Raw genomic sequence first — 11368 nt, forward strand, 5'->3', positions numbered from 1 at the left:
AATTAACTCAATGGCACTGGGTTGGTTTTTGGATTTATATTGAGGTGCAATCCATACTGAAGGCTGTGGTCTTTGATCTTCATCAGTAAGTGCTTCAATTCCTCTTCACTTTCAGCAAGCAAGGTTGTGTCATCTGCTTATTCCAGGTTGTTAATGAGTCTACCTCCAATCTGGATGCTGCTTTCTTCTTCATATGTTCCAGCTTCTCGTATTATTTTCTTGGCATATAGATTGAATAAGTATGGTGAATGGATACAAGCCTGACACATGCTGTTCTTGACTTTAAGCCACGCAGTATCCCCCTGTTCTGTTCAAATTACTGTCTCTCTATGTACAGATTTCTCATGAGCACAATTAAGTGTTCTGGAATTCCCATTCCTCAGAATGTTATCATTAATTTGTTATGATCCACACAGTCAAATGCTTTTCCATAGTGCACGAAACACAGGTAAACATCTTTCTGGTCTTCTCTACTTTCAGCCAAGATGCATCTGACATCAGCAATGATCTGTCTTGAGCTCTGGCAATTCCCTGTTGATGCACACCTGCAACAGCTTTTGAATGATCTTCAGCGAAATTTGACTTGTATGTTATATCAATGACATAGTTCAAAAATTTCTGCATTGTATTGGATCATCTTTCTTTGAGATGTGCACAAATTTGAATATCTTCCACTCATTTGGCCAGGTAGCTGTCTTACAAATTTCCTTACAAGTGAGCACCTCAAGTGCTGCATCCATTTGTTGAAACATATCAATAGGTACTCTGTCAATGCCAGGAGCCTAGATTTTTGCCATCACCTTCAGTGCAACTTGGATCTCTTCCTTCACTACTGTCGATTCCTGATCTTATGCTACCTCCTGAAATAGTTGAATGTTGACCAATTTTTTAGATGCAGTGATTGTGTATCCTTTCCATCTTCATTTGATGCTTCCCGCACCATTTAATATTTTCCCCATAGAATCCTCCAATATTGCAACTCGAGCCTTGAGTTTTTTCTTTAGTTCTTTCAGCTTGAGAAATGCCAAGCATGTTTTACCCTTTTGTTTTTTTTAACTGCAGGTCACTGCACATTTCATTATAATACTTTACTTTGTCTTCTCCAACCATCTTTTGAAATATTCTATTCAGCTCTTTTACTTCATTATTTCTTCCTTTCACTTCAGCTACTCTATGTTTAAGAACAAGTTTCAGAGTCTCTTCTGACATGCGTTTTGCTCTTTTCTTTCTTTCTTGTCTTTCTAATGACCTCTTGCTTTTTTTCAGGTATGATGTCCTTGATGTCATCCCACAATTTGTCAAGTCTATTCCTGAGATGGTCAGTTATCTACCCGTCAGTTTGTCGTACTGTGCTGGCTTGTGTGTTGCTGTGATGCTGGAAGCTTTGCCACAGGTATTTCAAATACCAGCAGATTCATCTCACGTGGACAGGTTTCAGTATCACTTCCAGGCTAAAACAGGGTAGGAAGAAGGAACTGGCAGTCTACTTCTGAAAAAATTGGCCAGTGAAAACCTTGTGAAATAGAGCAGAACACTGTCTGATATTATGCCGAAAGATGAGCCCCTCAGGTTAGAAGGCACTCAAAATATCCTAGGCACTAGTGAGCTGAAATACACTGGTATTAGCCATTTTTATTTGGACAATCATATGGTCTACTATGCAACTTGAAGAGGAATGATGTTTCATTCATTGTCAAAAAGAATATTTCAAGATCTATCCTGAAATACCTTGCTGTCAGTTTTAGGATAATATCCATATGTCTACAAGGAAGGCCAGTTAATAGGACTATTATTCAAATTTATGCACAAAACACTAATGCCAAAGATGAAGTAATTGAGGATTTTTACCAACTTTTGCAGTCTGAAATGGATCAAACATGCAGTCAAGGTGCATTGATAATTACTGGGGATTGGAACGCAAAAGTTGGAAACAAAGAAGGATTGGTTTTTGGAAAAAATGGCCTTGGTGATGGAAATGATGCCAGAGATTGCGTGATAAAATTCTGCAAGACCGACGACTTTTTCATTGCAAATGTCTTTTTCAACTACATAATGGTGGATGCTTGACATTACACATATTGCTTCTACAGCATTAAACAGCCAAGATGCTATCTAGCATTTCCACATACATACACAGACACACAGACAAACATATACACATCCCCATCAGTTTTGTGTGTGACACTCTTGTTTTCTCCATAAGTGAAACCTACCACACACTATGTCTTGTTCTTATTGTACAAATTCCATGAAGCACCTGAAAGAACAAGTCTGACAGACAAGTTATGTTCTGCCAATTTCAAAAAGACTACATGTTATTTTTATGAATATTGGCAAAGGCTCATATATGTGCAAACCAGGATAACAAAAAGCTAATAGGCTCTAGAAATCTGGTACGACTGTAACCTGACCCTACTAATGCCAGTAAATTTCCATTAGTCGTTAAACTAGCCCAAGTCAGAATTGGCCCACCCAGCACTCACAGAAGGGCCAGCTGTGACCACTAATTGACCTCAACTACCGATGCAGCCACAGGTGGAACCAATCAGAAGGAAAGTAATCACTCGGAACCTATTCCGAAGTGAGAGGTCTGACAAGAACCATGGCACTTCCTGTTTCCTGGCTGCCTGCTAGAATTTTCTTTCCCCAGTATGCCTGTGCAACCATCATCTTGCTGCCAAAATAACATAAAAGCCATGCTTTTCCACAGCTCAGGGAGCCAGATCTGACAAGATTCTTCTTGGATCCTCGCTCTGTGCATTGCAATAAAGTTATTTCTCTTTCTCAAAGGCCTGTGTCCAGATAATTGGAAAGTCTGAGCACAAGGACCCATCTTCTAGGCTTCCGTAACAACAGTAAATGAATTTTCCCTTCGTCTTATTATGTAGTTCAAAGAACTGAGTTTTAACCATGATAAATCTCAGGGTTCTAGAAGAGTCTTGGAGAACGCTCATTTATTTTCCAGAAATATCACAAAAGAATCTCTTATTCCCATATCTTAAAGTACATTTTTCAGTCTTTATCCACCCTCTCACTCACAAATCCAAGGGTGGAGACCAGAGTATCATCCTGAGTTCACTGTGTAACATTCTCACTAGTGTGTTCCAAGGTATCTTGAATTTCAAATGAGTTTATCTTCTCTCCCTTCCAGACTTCCTCCCATGCCCCTCTACCCCAGTTTTCTCAAAATGCCCTTTTCCGTAATCTCCTTCTGTCTGGAAATGACTTAAAAATTTGTTTAAACAAATAAATGCTTCACTCACTTTTGTCCTTGTACTTTAAAAACTGTCTATTTACCTTCTATCTTACTCTTACAATTCGCCTTTCTCTAAATCCTAAAGCTACTGTTTCATTCCTGCTTTACAAATTCCTCTTCTGAATTGTTGGTAGGGCCCGGAGTTACCTGATATCTCTAGTAGAAAACACCCTTATAATGAAATGGAGAATGCATCACTATGTGGTTTTCTCTGCCTTTGCTTTCCTCCATCAAATCTGGCACATACATTCTGAATGAGCAAACAGTAAATATAGTGAAGACTTTTAGGCAGCCAAAAGATTAATTTCTTCAGCTTTGTGCTTCAGGTTAAGACAACTATAGAGGAAATCAAAAGAGCTGAAAATGGGGACTTGATTCTTTGCCACCCATAATACAAGCCAGAGACTTTTAACAAGTGGAAGTTGTACAAAAGCCACCATGGAAATCTCTTGTGCCTATTTATCCAACACATCTTTCCAATCTTCTGCATTCACTTTCAAGTCCTATAAAGAATCAACATCCCCCACTGGTTCCTCAGTTCCTCCTGCCTAAAGCAGCTGCTTATGCCTCTTAACACTGATCAACACTACCACTACGCTCAAGGAGCATGAATCTCAGGAAATAACACTTAGTTCTAGACAAAATTTAGCCAGCAGCACCTCAGGAATGAGGTGTATATAGCTCACCGGTAGAGCACATCCTTTGCATGTATGAGCCTCTGGCCTTCATCTTCCACACCGCTACATTTTTTCTCTGCTTCAACACTATTAAACCCAATCTTGAAAGGATACAAATTCACTTCTAATATTTTCCATTCAATTCCTGTGCACACAAACAGCAAAAACACAACTCAATGGACTTCCTTGAATGCTCTTTCATTTCTATGCTATGAGCTTCTATATCCTTTAAGGTGACTGTGACAGCAGAAGGGGTATGACAAGAACGGCGAGAAAAGAACCAGATGCTAATGGAATCTCTTCAATCACCCAAAACAAAAGCCTGCACCTTAAGCTCCCACTATGTACTATTATTAAAGAGATAGACAGATAAGGGGTGGGGGGTTTGAAAGGGTCCTTTGGATAGTTTTTTTTTTTTTTTTTAACCAACTAAACCACAACCCCCCTAGTGAATTTCCTTCCTGGGCTACCTCTAGTTATGCTGATGTCTAAATCATTTCAGGGCAAGACTGAGTGTATAACCTTTCCTTGTCTTTGATTCTGCTTTACTTGACTCCTGATGAAGTGACCAAGTGGTTAAGGCAATGGACTGCTAATCCATTGTGCACGGCACGCCTGGGTCCATAATTCCATCCTTGTCCTTCCTTCCTCTTCCCCACTGTGTTGTGGGAGTGAGATTTGGAACTCTGGTTGCACAGTGGTTAAGGGGATCAGCTGCTAATTGAAAGGTAGGCAGTTTGAATCCACCAGCCACTTCTTGGAAACCCGGTGGGGCAGTTCAATTCTGTCCTATAGGATGGCTGTGAGTCGGAATCGACTGGACTGCAACGGGATTGGTTTTTTTCTTTTTGACTCCTGACAGGTTCACTGTGTCACCCAGTGAAACACGGCTTTGGAGGGTCATCTTCCATCTGGCCAAGCACAGATTCTCCAGACAGACATCATTTTCCTCCAGCTCTTCATAATCTCACTGTATTTTTTTTGCTTGGAGCTCTGATATTGTCTCAAAGAACTTTCAGGTGGCAGGTAAAAACCGTAAGAAATAAGTCTCCATAAAGTAACAGGGATCCATATTTAAACGTGATTTCCCAGGGGAAACCAGTTATCCGTATGTCGATTTTGGCTCATGGCAATCCCATGTATGTCAGATTAGAACTGTCCTCTACAGGGTTTTCAATGGCTGCTTTTTTGGAAGTAGATCACTAAGCGCCTCTGAGTGACTGGCACCTCCAATATTGCAGCAAGCAAGTGTTAACTATTTAAGACCACCTCGGAACTCCTTTCCCAGGGAAAAACAAAAACCCAACTGCCCCACAGAGATTGTAGAGACTGGCTGATGGATTGGAACTGCCGACCTTTTGCTTAGCACCCAAGATTTTAACCACTTGCACCACCAGGACTCCTTCCACGCATGGGGAACAGTTAAACCCTACGCCATCGCCATCGAAGTCTCAGCCACGGGCATGCATAAAAAACAAAAACAAAACAAAAAAAACACTGCTGTGGAGTTGATTCTGACTCCTAGCAACCCCATAGGGTTTCTAAGGCTGTCAATCTACGGAAGCCTAATGATACATCTTTCTACTGAGGAGCCGCTGCTGGTTTCCAACACCAACCTTTCAGTGAGCAGGTGATCAGATTAACCATTGAGCCACAGCCAGCATTAATTCAAGGGGCTTCAGCTTGAAACTCCAAATTATTTGCTTTTTTCCCACACAGTTTTCATGATATTAGTTTTCCAATCATCACACCTGATTCCGGCACCTCCATTACTTCTGGCTACCAGAGGGACAGCAGATAATTGTAGGCTAAGAATATAAAAAAGCAGGACCCAAAAAGTTGTCTCAGGAAACTTAGATCCAAATGGAAAGAAAAAAATAAATCCTAAGTGAAAAAAAAGGAAATATATGGTATCACAGACAATCACTATTCTAGCAAGACCTGGAGTCCAAAACCTTGGTTGGGAAATCAAGCAATGGCTTTTTCTTGTGAAGCTGCAGCTCTAGTTCTGAGAACCACACAGAAGCATGAGGGAGGCATGTTGGGGCATTAGCAAGAACTGCAAGCATATTAATCTTTTGTAAGAGCCCACTTGTGCTCCTGGACAGGCATTCAACCTCAGCCACCAAAAACAAACAAACAAAAAATCACAGAGGCTAAAAGAATAAAAACTTCAGCTTCTTGACAAAATTTGTAGTGTCAGTCAACCCACATATGAGTTTTAGGAGGTAATCCTCAATCATTTTGTCTTCTCTTGCTTTTAGTTTTCATTTTGATATTTTTCCCCAATGAGAGGTTTATATCTTCCTGAATATTGGAGTACATTATACATGTCAACTCTTCAGTTCCTGCCCAGCACTAGTCATCTCCTCTATTCTAACCTACCATGAATAACCAACTAGGGCTTAGTTGGCGCTGGGAAGTAGCTGACAGGAGTGCTTAGAGGTGGGAAGTTGTGGTTCCCAAACCTGGGGAACTGCCTGAGAACTTTGTGAATGTATGTATTCCTGACTCCACCTCTATAGATCCTGAATGGCCTGAGAATCACTAGACAGAGAAAGGGTGGGATCTATATCACTGAAAAGTCTCCACAGATGTTCCCATTTTTCAGCCATGTTTGAGAACTGCTAGCCTCGGAAGTGGCTCAGAGGGAACTGGAGTAAACTGAGCTATTGAGAAATTTTCTCTAGGAGGAAGCACTGGAGACAGGATAAAGGGGGGCTGGGAAAGTGAAAGTGAAGGTAACACATTCTGTGATGAAGAAAATGAAGGGGAAGATAGGAGGCAGGAGGTGGGTGTGGGTGTGGAAGAACAAGAAAAGAAGATGAAAGAAGGTTTGGAATTAGGTCCTTAGGATGTGTAGAATCTGGATGGTGAGGAGGTAGTTTGAGCCTGCCAGGGTTGCCTATATCTCCTTTGCTCTCTCCACAATGCAGGAAGTAAGATAGTACCCTTCCTCCCAAGGAAAGTGGATTAAGGGTGTTTGCTCCATAAGAAGATGCAGCTCTTTTTGCCCAAGACTTTTGTGACTTGAAGAGAGCTTACTTAGCAGCTGTTTCCTTCTCTGGAAATGATTTTTTCAACTGTGGATTCTGGAAGACTCAAGGTTTCCTGAGAAATACCTTTCTTCTGGGTGACATCCAAATACTTCTTCACCACTAACAAAGAGTTGGGACCATAGCTTCCTGTGGCTGGGATCACAGATCTCCAAAACTGGTGATTGGACTGACTTTTGCTCAACAAGATTGTGTGGGTGGGTGTGGAAGTGTAGGAGGAATGGGAAAAAGAAAATCGGAAAGAAACTTTTCTCCTGAACTTGCTATCTGTCCATTGACACAGGCACAGGTGAGGGGAAAAAAGAAGATTCAGGAGGAATTTGTCCAACAGTCATTTCTCCCTCCCTCTTTCCATCTGAGTTTTTCTTCCCTACTCCTTAATAAATATGAGAAATTGTAGGAAAGGAAAACAGGCCTTCTTTGATGTGGTGGAATACTGTTGCTTGACGGTCAGCAGATCCTGACTGAGCACCTTCTTTTACTCCAGTTTGTTCCTGACTTCATCGCGCTTAAGTAGTCAGGTTGGGAGGCCCAAGTAGTCTCAAGGACCATGGTCCCAGTAATTGTCAAATGATTTCTCCTTTCTGTGAGTTGGAAAAACACAAGAAAAGGTATTCACAAAAAGAAAAATTGTCAAAAAAAAATCACCAATATTCAGCTGTGAGTTGGTGTGGAAAGAAAACATATATGGAGATGGCTGGGGACTGAACTCGGGGCCTCGCGCGTGCTAGGCACACATCTTACCACTGAGTTATACCCACTGCCAGCCACACTTAATGAGACTACTCTTGATACTGACTTCCAGCATGATCTGCAGGCATTTTAAAACGTAGAGTTTTCACAAGTCAAAATTCATTATGTTCAATTCTTATGTTCCTGGATTGGACCCTACCTAGTAGCTATGGCAGGAGAAGGGGTGGGGGTGGGGGGAAGGAAACTCATTCCGGACCAAAAGACTCTAAGATCTTCCAGCAGTTATTGGCTTCTTCAAGGGGTCTTTCAGTCAAATGCCAGAGTGTCAGTCAATTCCAGCCCACCATGAGGGAGAGTCGTGGGATTGAACATTCTGAATAGTCTTCCGATTGTCTTCTTGAAAAGTTCTTTTGTGCCTATGAAGCTTGCAGAAAGTCACAAAAGATAGTGCAGGGGAATACAAAGATGTGTTGGGTGAGTGCTCGGAAGGAATGAGGATCCAGGTGCGGAGATAAAACTACCAACAACAACAACAACAAAAATCATTGACATCGAGCTGATACCGACTAAAGAGACCCTATAGGACAGAGTAGAACTGCCCCATAGGGTTTCCAAGGAGCCCCTGGTGGATTCAAACTGCCTACCTTTTGGTTAGTAGAAATAGCTCTTAACAAGTAGTCCACCAGGGTTTCCGAAATAAGCCTAAAGGTCAATTAATTCACAGCATTTGACTGAAACAGGAGCTCTGATGGCGCGGCGGTTAGGAGCTATAACTGCTAACCATAAAGGTCAGCAGTTCGAATCCACCAGCCTCTCATCATGGGGTAGGATCGGCTCCAGGGCAACGTGTTTATTAGACAACAGCGAAGGGTGACTAGTGCAGCCATGCTTCTTGCAAATGGCTGCGTCCCACACCTGGGTTTGGAAACGTGGTTTTGCCTCCTCAAGGTTGTAGCTCTGATATTGAGAGAGAAGAAAGATGGACGGACGCTCTTGTAATTAAAGCGTATCATTTAGACCTAATTATTTCCTTAATGAGGAAGCACAAGAGAAGAGCATAATGGGACGGGCACAACCTTCAAAACAAATTCGCTCCTTATAAACTTCCACTACGACTGGGCAAGTTCGCAAATTCCTGATGTGGTGCGACTATTAATCCAGATATAGAGAAAATCCAAGTCTTCTTGGCTGGAAGGGAAAAAAAAAAAAAAAAAGAAGAAGAGAACGGTGCCCGAAATCTATAGATTAAGTTACTACTTTATCAGAAAGACACCTCTCTGGGAATTGGAATGCGAGGAAGAGTAGGCGCGAGGAAAGAAGTGAATAGGACAGAGTGGCGGAATTTATGACGGGGGAAGGGAGGACACTGAGCGGAGGGGAGAAGCAGCAGCAGAGGGGTAGATGGCAGAGAGAAGAGGAATAAGGTTTGAAGATGAGTCTCTAAAAACGGATAGGATATGGCCCGTCACGGAGGCAGAAAGTGATCAAGCTTTCTGCATGCCTTCGGGAAGAGAGAGGCTAAAGTAAGTGCTTTCAAAGCGTATGTCTCACAAAAAGATAGGACTAGTTTTGCCCAAAATTTCGCTACCTCCAGGTGAAATCGCTGAGCATTTTGGAATGTGCTCCCGTGGTTCCGTGTTTCTGGAATAGCAGTTGCTGAGACTGGAGTCTTGGGAAAAAGCCACAGGGACCCCAGGTTGTGCGGATTCCACGTGCTAGCACAGCAACGTGAAGCTTAAAAACAGAATCCCCAAATGACTTTGGGCTAGAATCTTGTATTTGCAGCAAATTGGCTTTAGTGTGTTTGGGCTTAATATTCAAAGCAAAGACTGAAAAAGAAAGGTCAAGCAGTGACCAAGCCTTTTTGAATTGAATAGACTCTTACCGAACCCATCAAAGTCCTGGAGAGCTCAGTGCTCCAGGCCTCTAGTCTGAGGATCTAGGATTCATGACCCTGATCTGGTGTAGATGCTTTAAGTTTTCCCATAATTCTTTCTCACTCATACACAAAAGGCTACTGAGCCCACCTTTCTCCTAGAGCAGCTCTGGGAATATTTACAGTGCATTTTACTACTGACATGCTTGCTTTTCTCAATGGGAATCTGAAGAGGAAGACTTCAAATGTGGAAAGTCAGATTTGCGGTATCATTTGAGAGTTATTCATTCAATGTGCACAGCAACCTTATTCTTTGTCCTACTGTCAAATAAAAATGAGCAAAATAGTGACTTAAGGAATGAGGAGGATGGCACAGTGTTGAGCGGTAAAGGTTGATGATGGAATTTAAATGTGGAAATTTTTAAGAACATCCCCAAGTCTCTGGATTGTGGAGATGCTAAGTCCTTTCATTTTGGGAAAGGAGGAGTGGACATTACTTGTTGTTGTTTTCTTTTTCTTTAGGGGCATTGGATAGGATTGAAAAGTGGAGAGAAGAGTTTGATCTGGGATTTCATTTATTCAGGATACTTACAAATTTAAGGTGCATATTCACCTTAGTGTTTGGTAAGTATGGTGATTCTTGAGACTAGAATGTTACAGAGGTCTCTTATCTGGATATTTGTGTAAAGCACGTAGCTATAGAGAAGTGAGTCTCCGCACAGACGTAGGGTGAGTCCTGAAGACAGTGCATTGTAGTTTGAAGATTTGGAGCTCCTTAAAGGCATTCATTGAAAACCAAGCGATAAGCTTTGCCTCTAGAGTGATCTTGGACTCTGGAGTTCATACTGATTATCATTATCTTCTTGCAATTTCTTAGTAGACCTAAGAAGGAGCAACCTCCAAGTGAGAGGACTTGTATGTCTTCTTTGCCAATTTCTGTCCCAATAAGGATCTTCTCCATTTCACAGGAATTGCATGAAGCCCCCTTTTAACTTGGGAGGAGTCCATTTTTCTAACAGAACTTGCCTCCCAGCTGACCCGGAAGGCAGCTCATCAGAGCATTTGAATGTGAGAGGAGTAAAGAGAAGCAAAAGTCCCCTTTGAAGAGATCATTAGACAGATGTCAGCCACAAAGATATGCAATCATTTGTGTGTGGGTAGAACGATAGGCCACACCCAAAAAAAAAACCAAACCAAACCCATTGCCTTTGAGTCAATTCCAAATCATATCGGCCTTATAGAGCAGGTGTTAATATGGCTCTGAATATTGTGAAGCACAATTAGGATAGTTTTGGGGTGGCTGAACTCAGGGGTTGATATTGTGGCTAGAGCAACCTGGATTCCAAATATACACTCCTAAGTTCCCAATATGGAGGTAAATTAACAATAAAGAGGCTCAGCCCATTTGAGATTTCCAAAGCCTCTTTAATGTTAATTATTGATATGTGATAGAAGAAACTTCACCTGTATCAATCCTCCCTTCCAGAAACACCTCAGAATTTAGTAGTTACTAGGAGCCAATTCAAGAATCTTCTACTTGTTGTGCAATAAGAAATAAACAACCACGGAAGGACTTGAACCCTCAATCCTCTAGATCTGGAATCAGAAACGTGATGCAGCCAATACTGTGAGGATATGGTACAAGCAAATAAGTTAAAGTGTTGATAAGGGAACATTAGTTTTCTGTTTTCAATTTTTTAACTTTGCAATTGAAGGCAATTTTTACAACATCCAAAAAAGGAATCAAATATCATCTGAAGCCTCTGAAAACAATTTAGAATTAGTAAGCCGAGATTGTGAGATAATCAGA

This window comes from Loxodonta africana, chromosome 1, assembly GCF_030014295.1.
Source record: "Loxodonta africana isolate mLoxAfr1 chromosome 1, mLoxAfr1.hap2, whole genome shotgun sequence".
Lineage (NCBI taxonomy): Eukaryota > Metazoa > Chordata > Mammalia > Proboscidea > Elephantidae > Loxodonta > Loxodonta africana.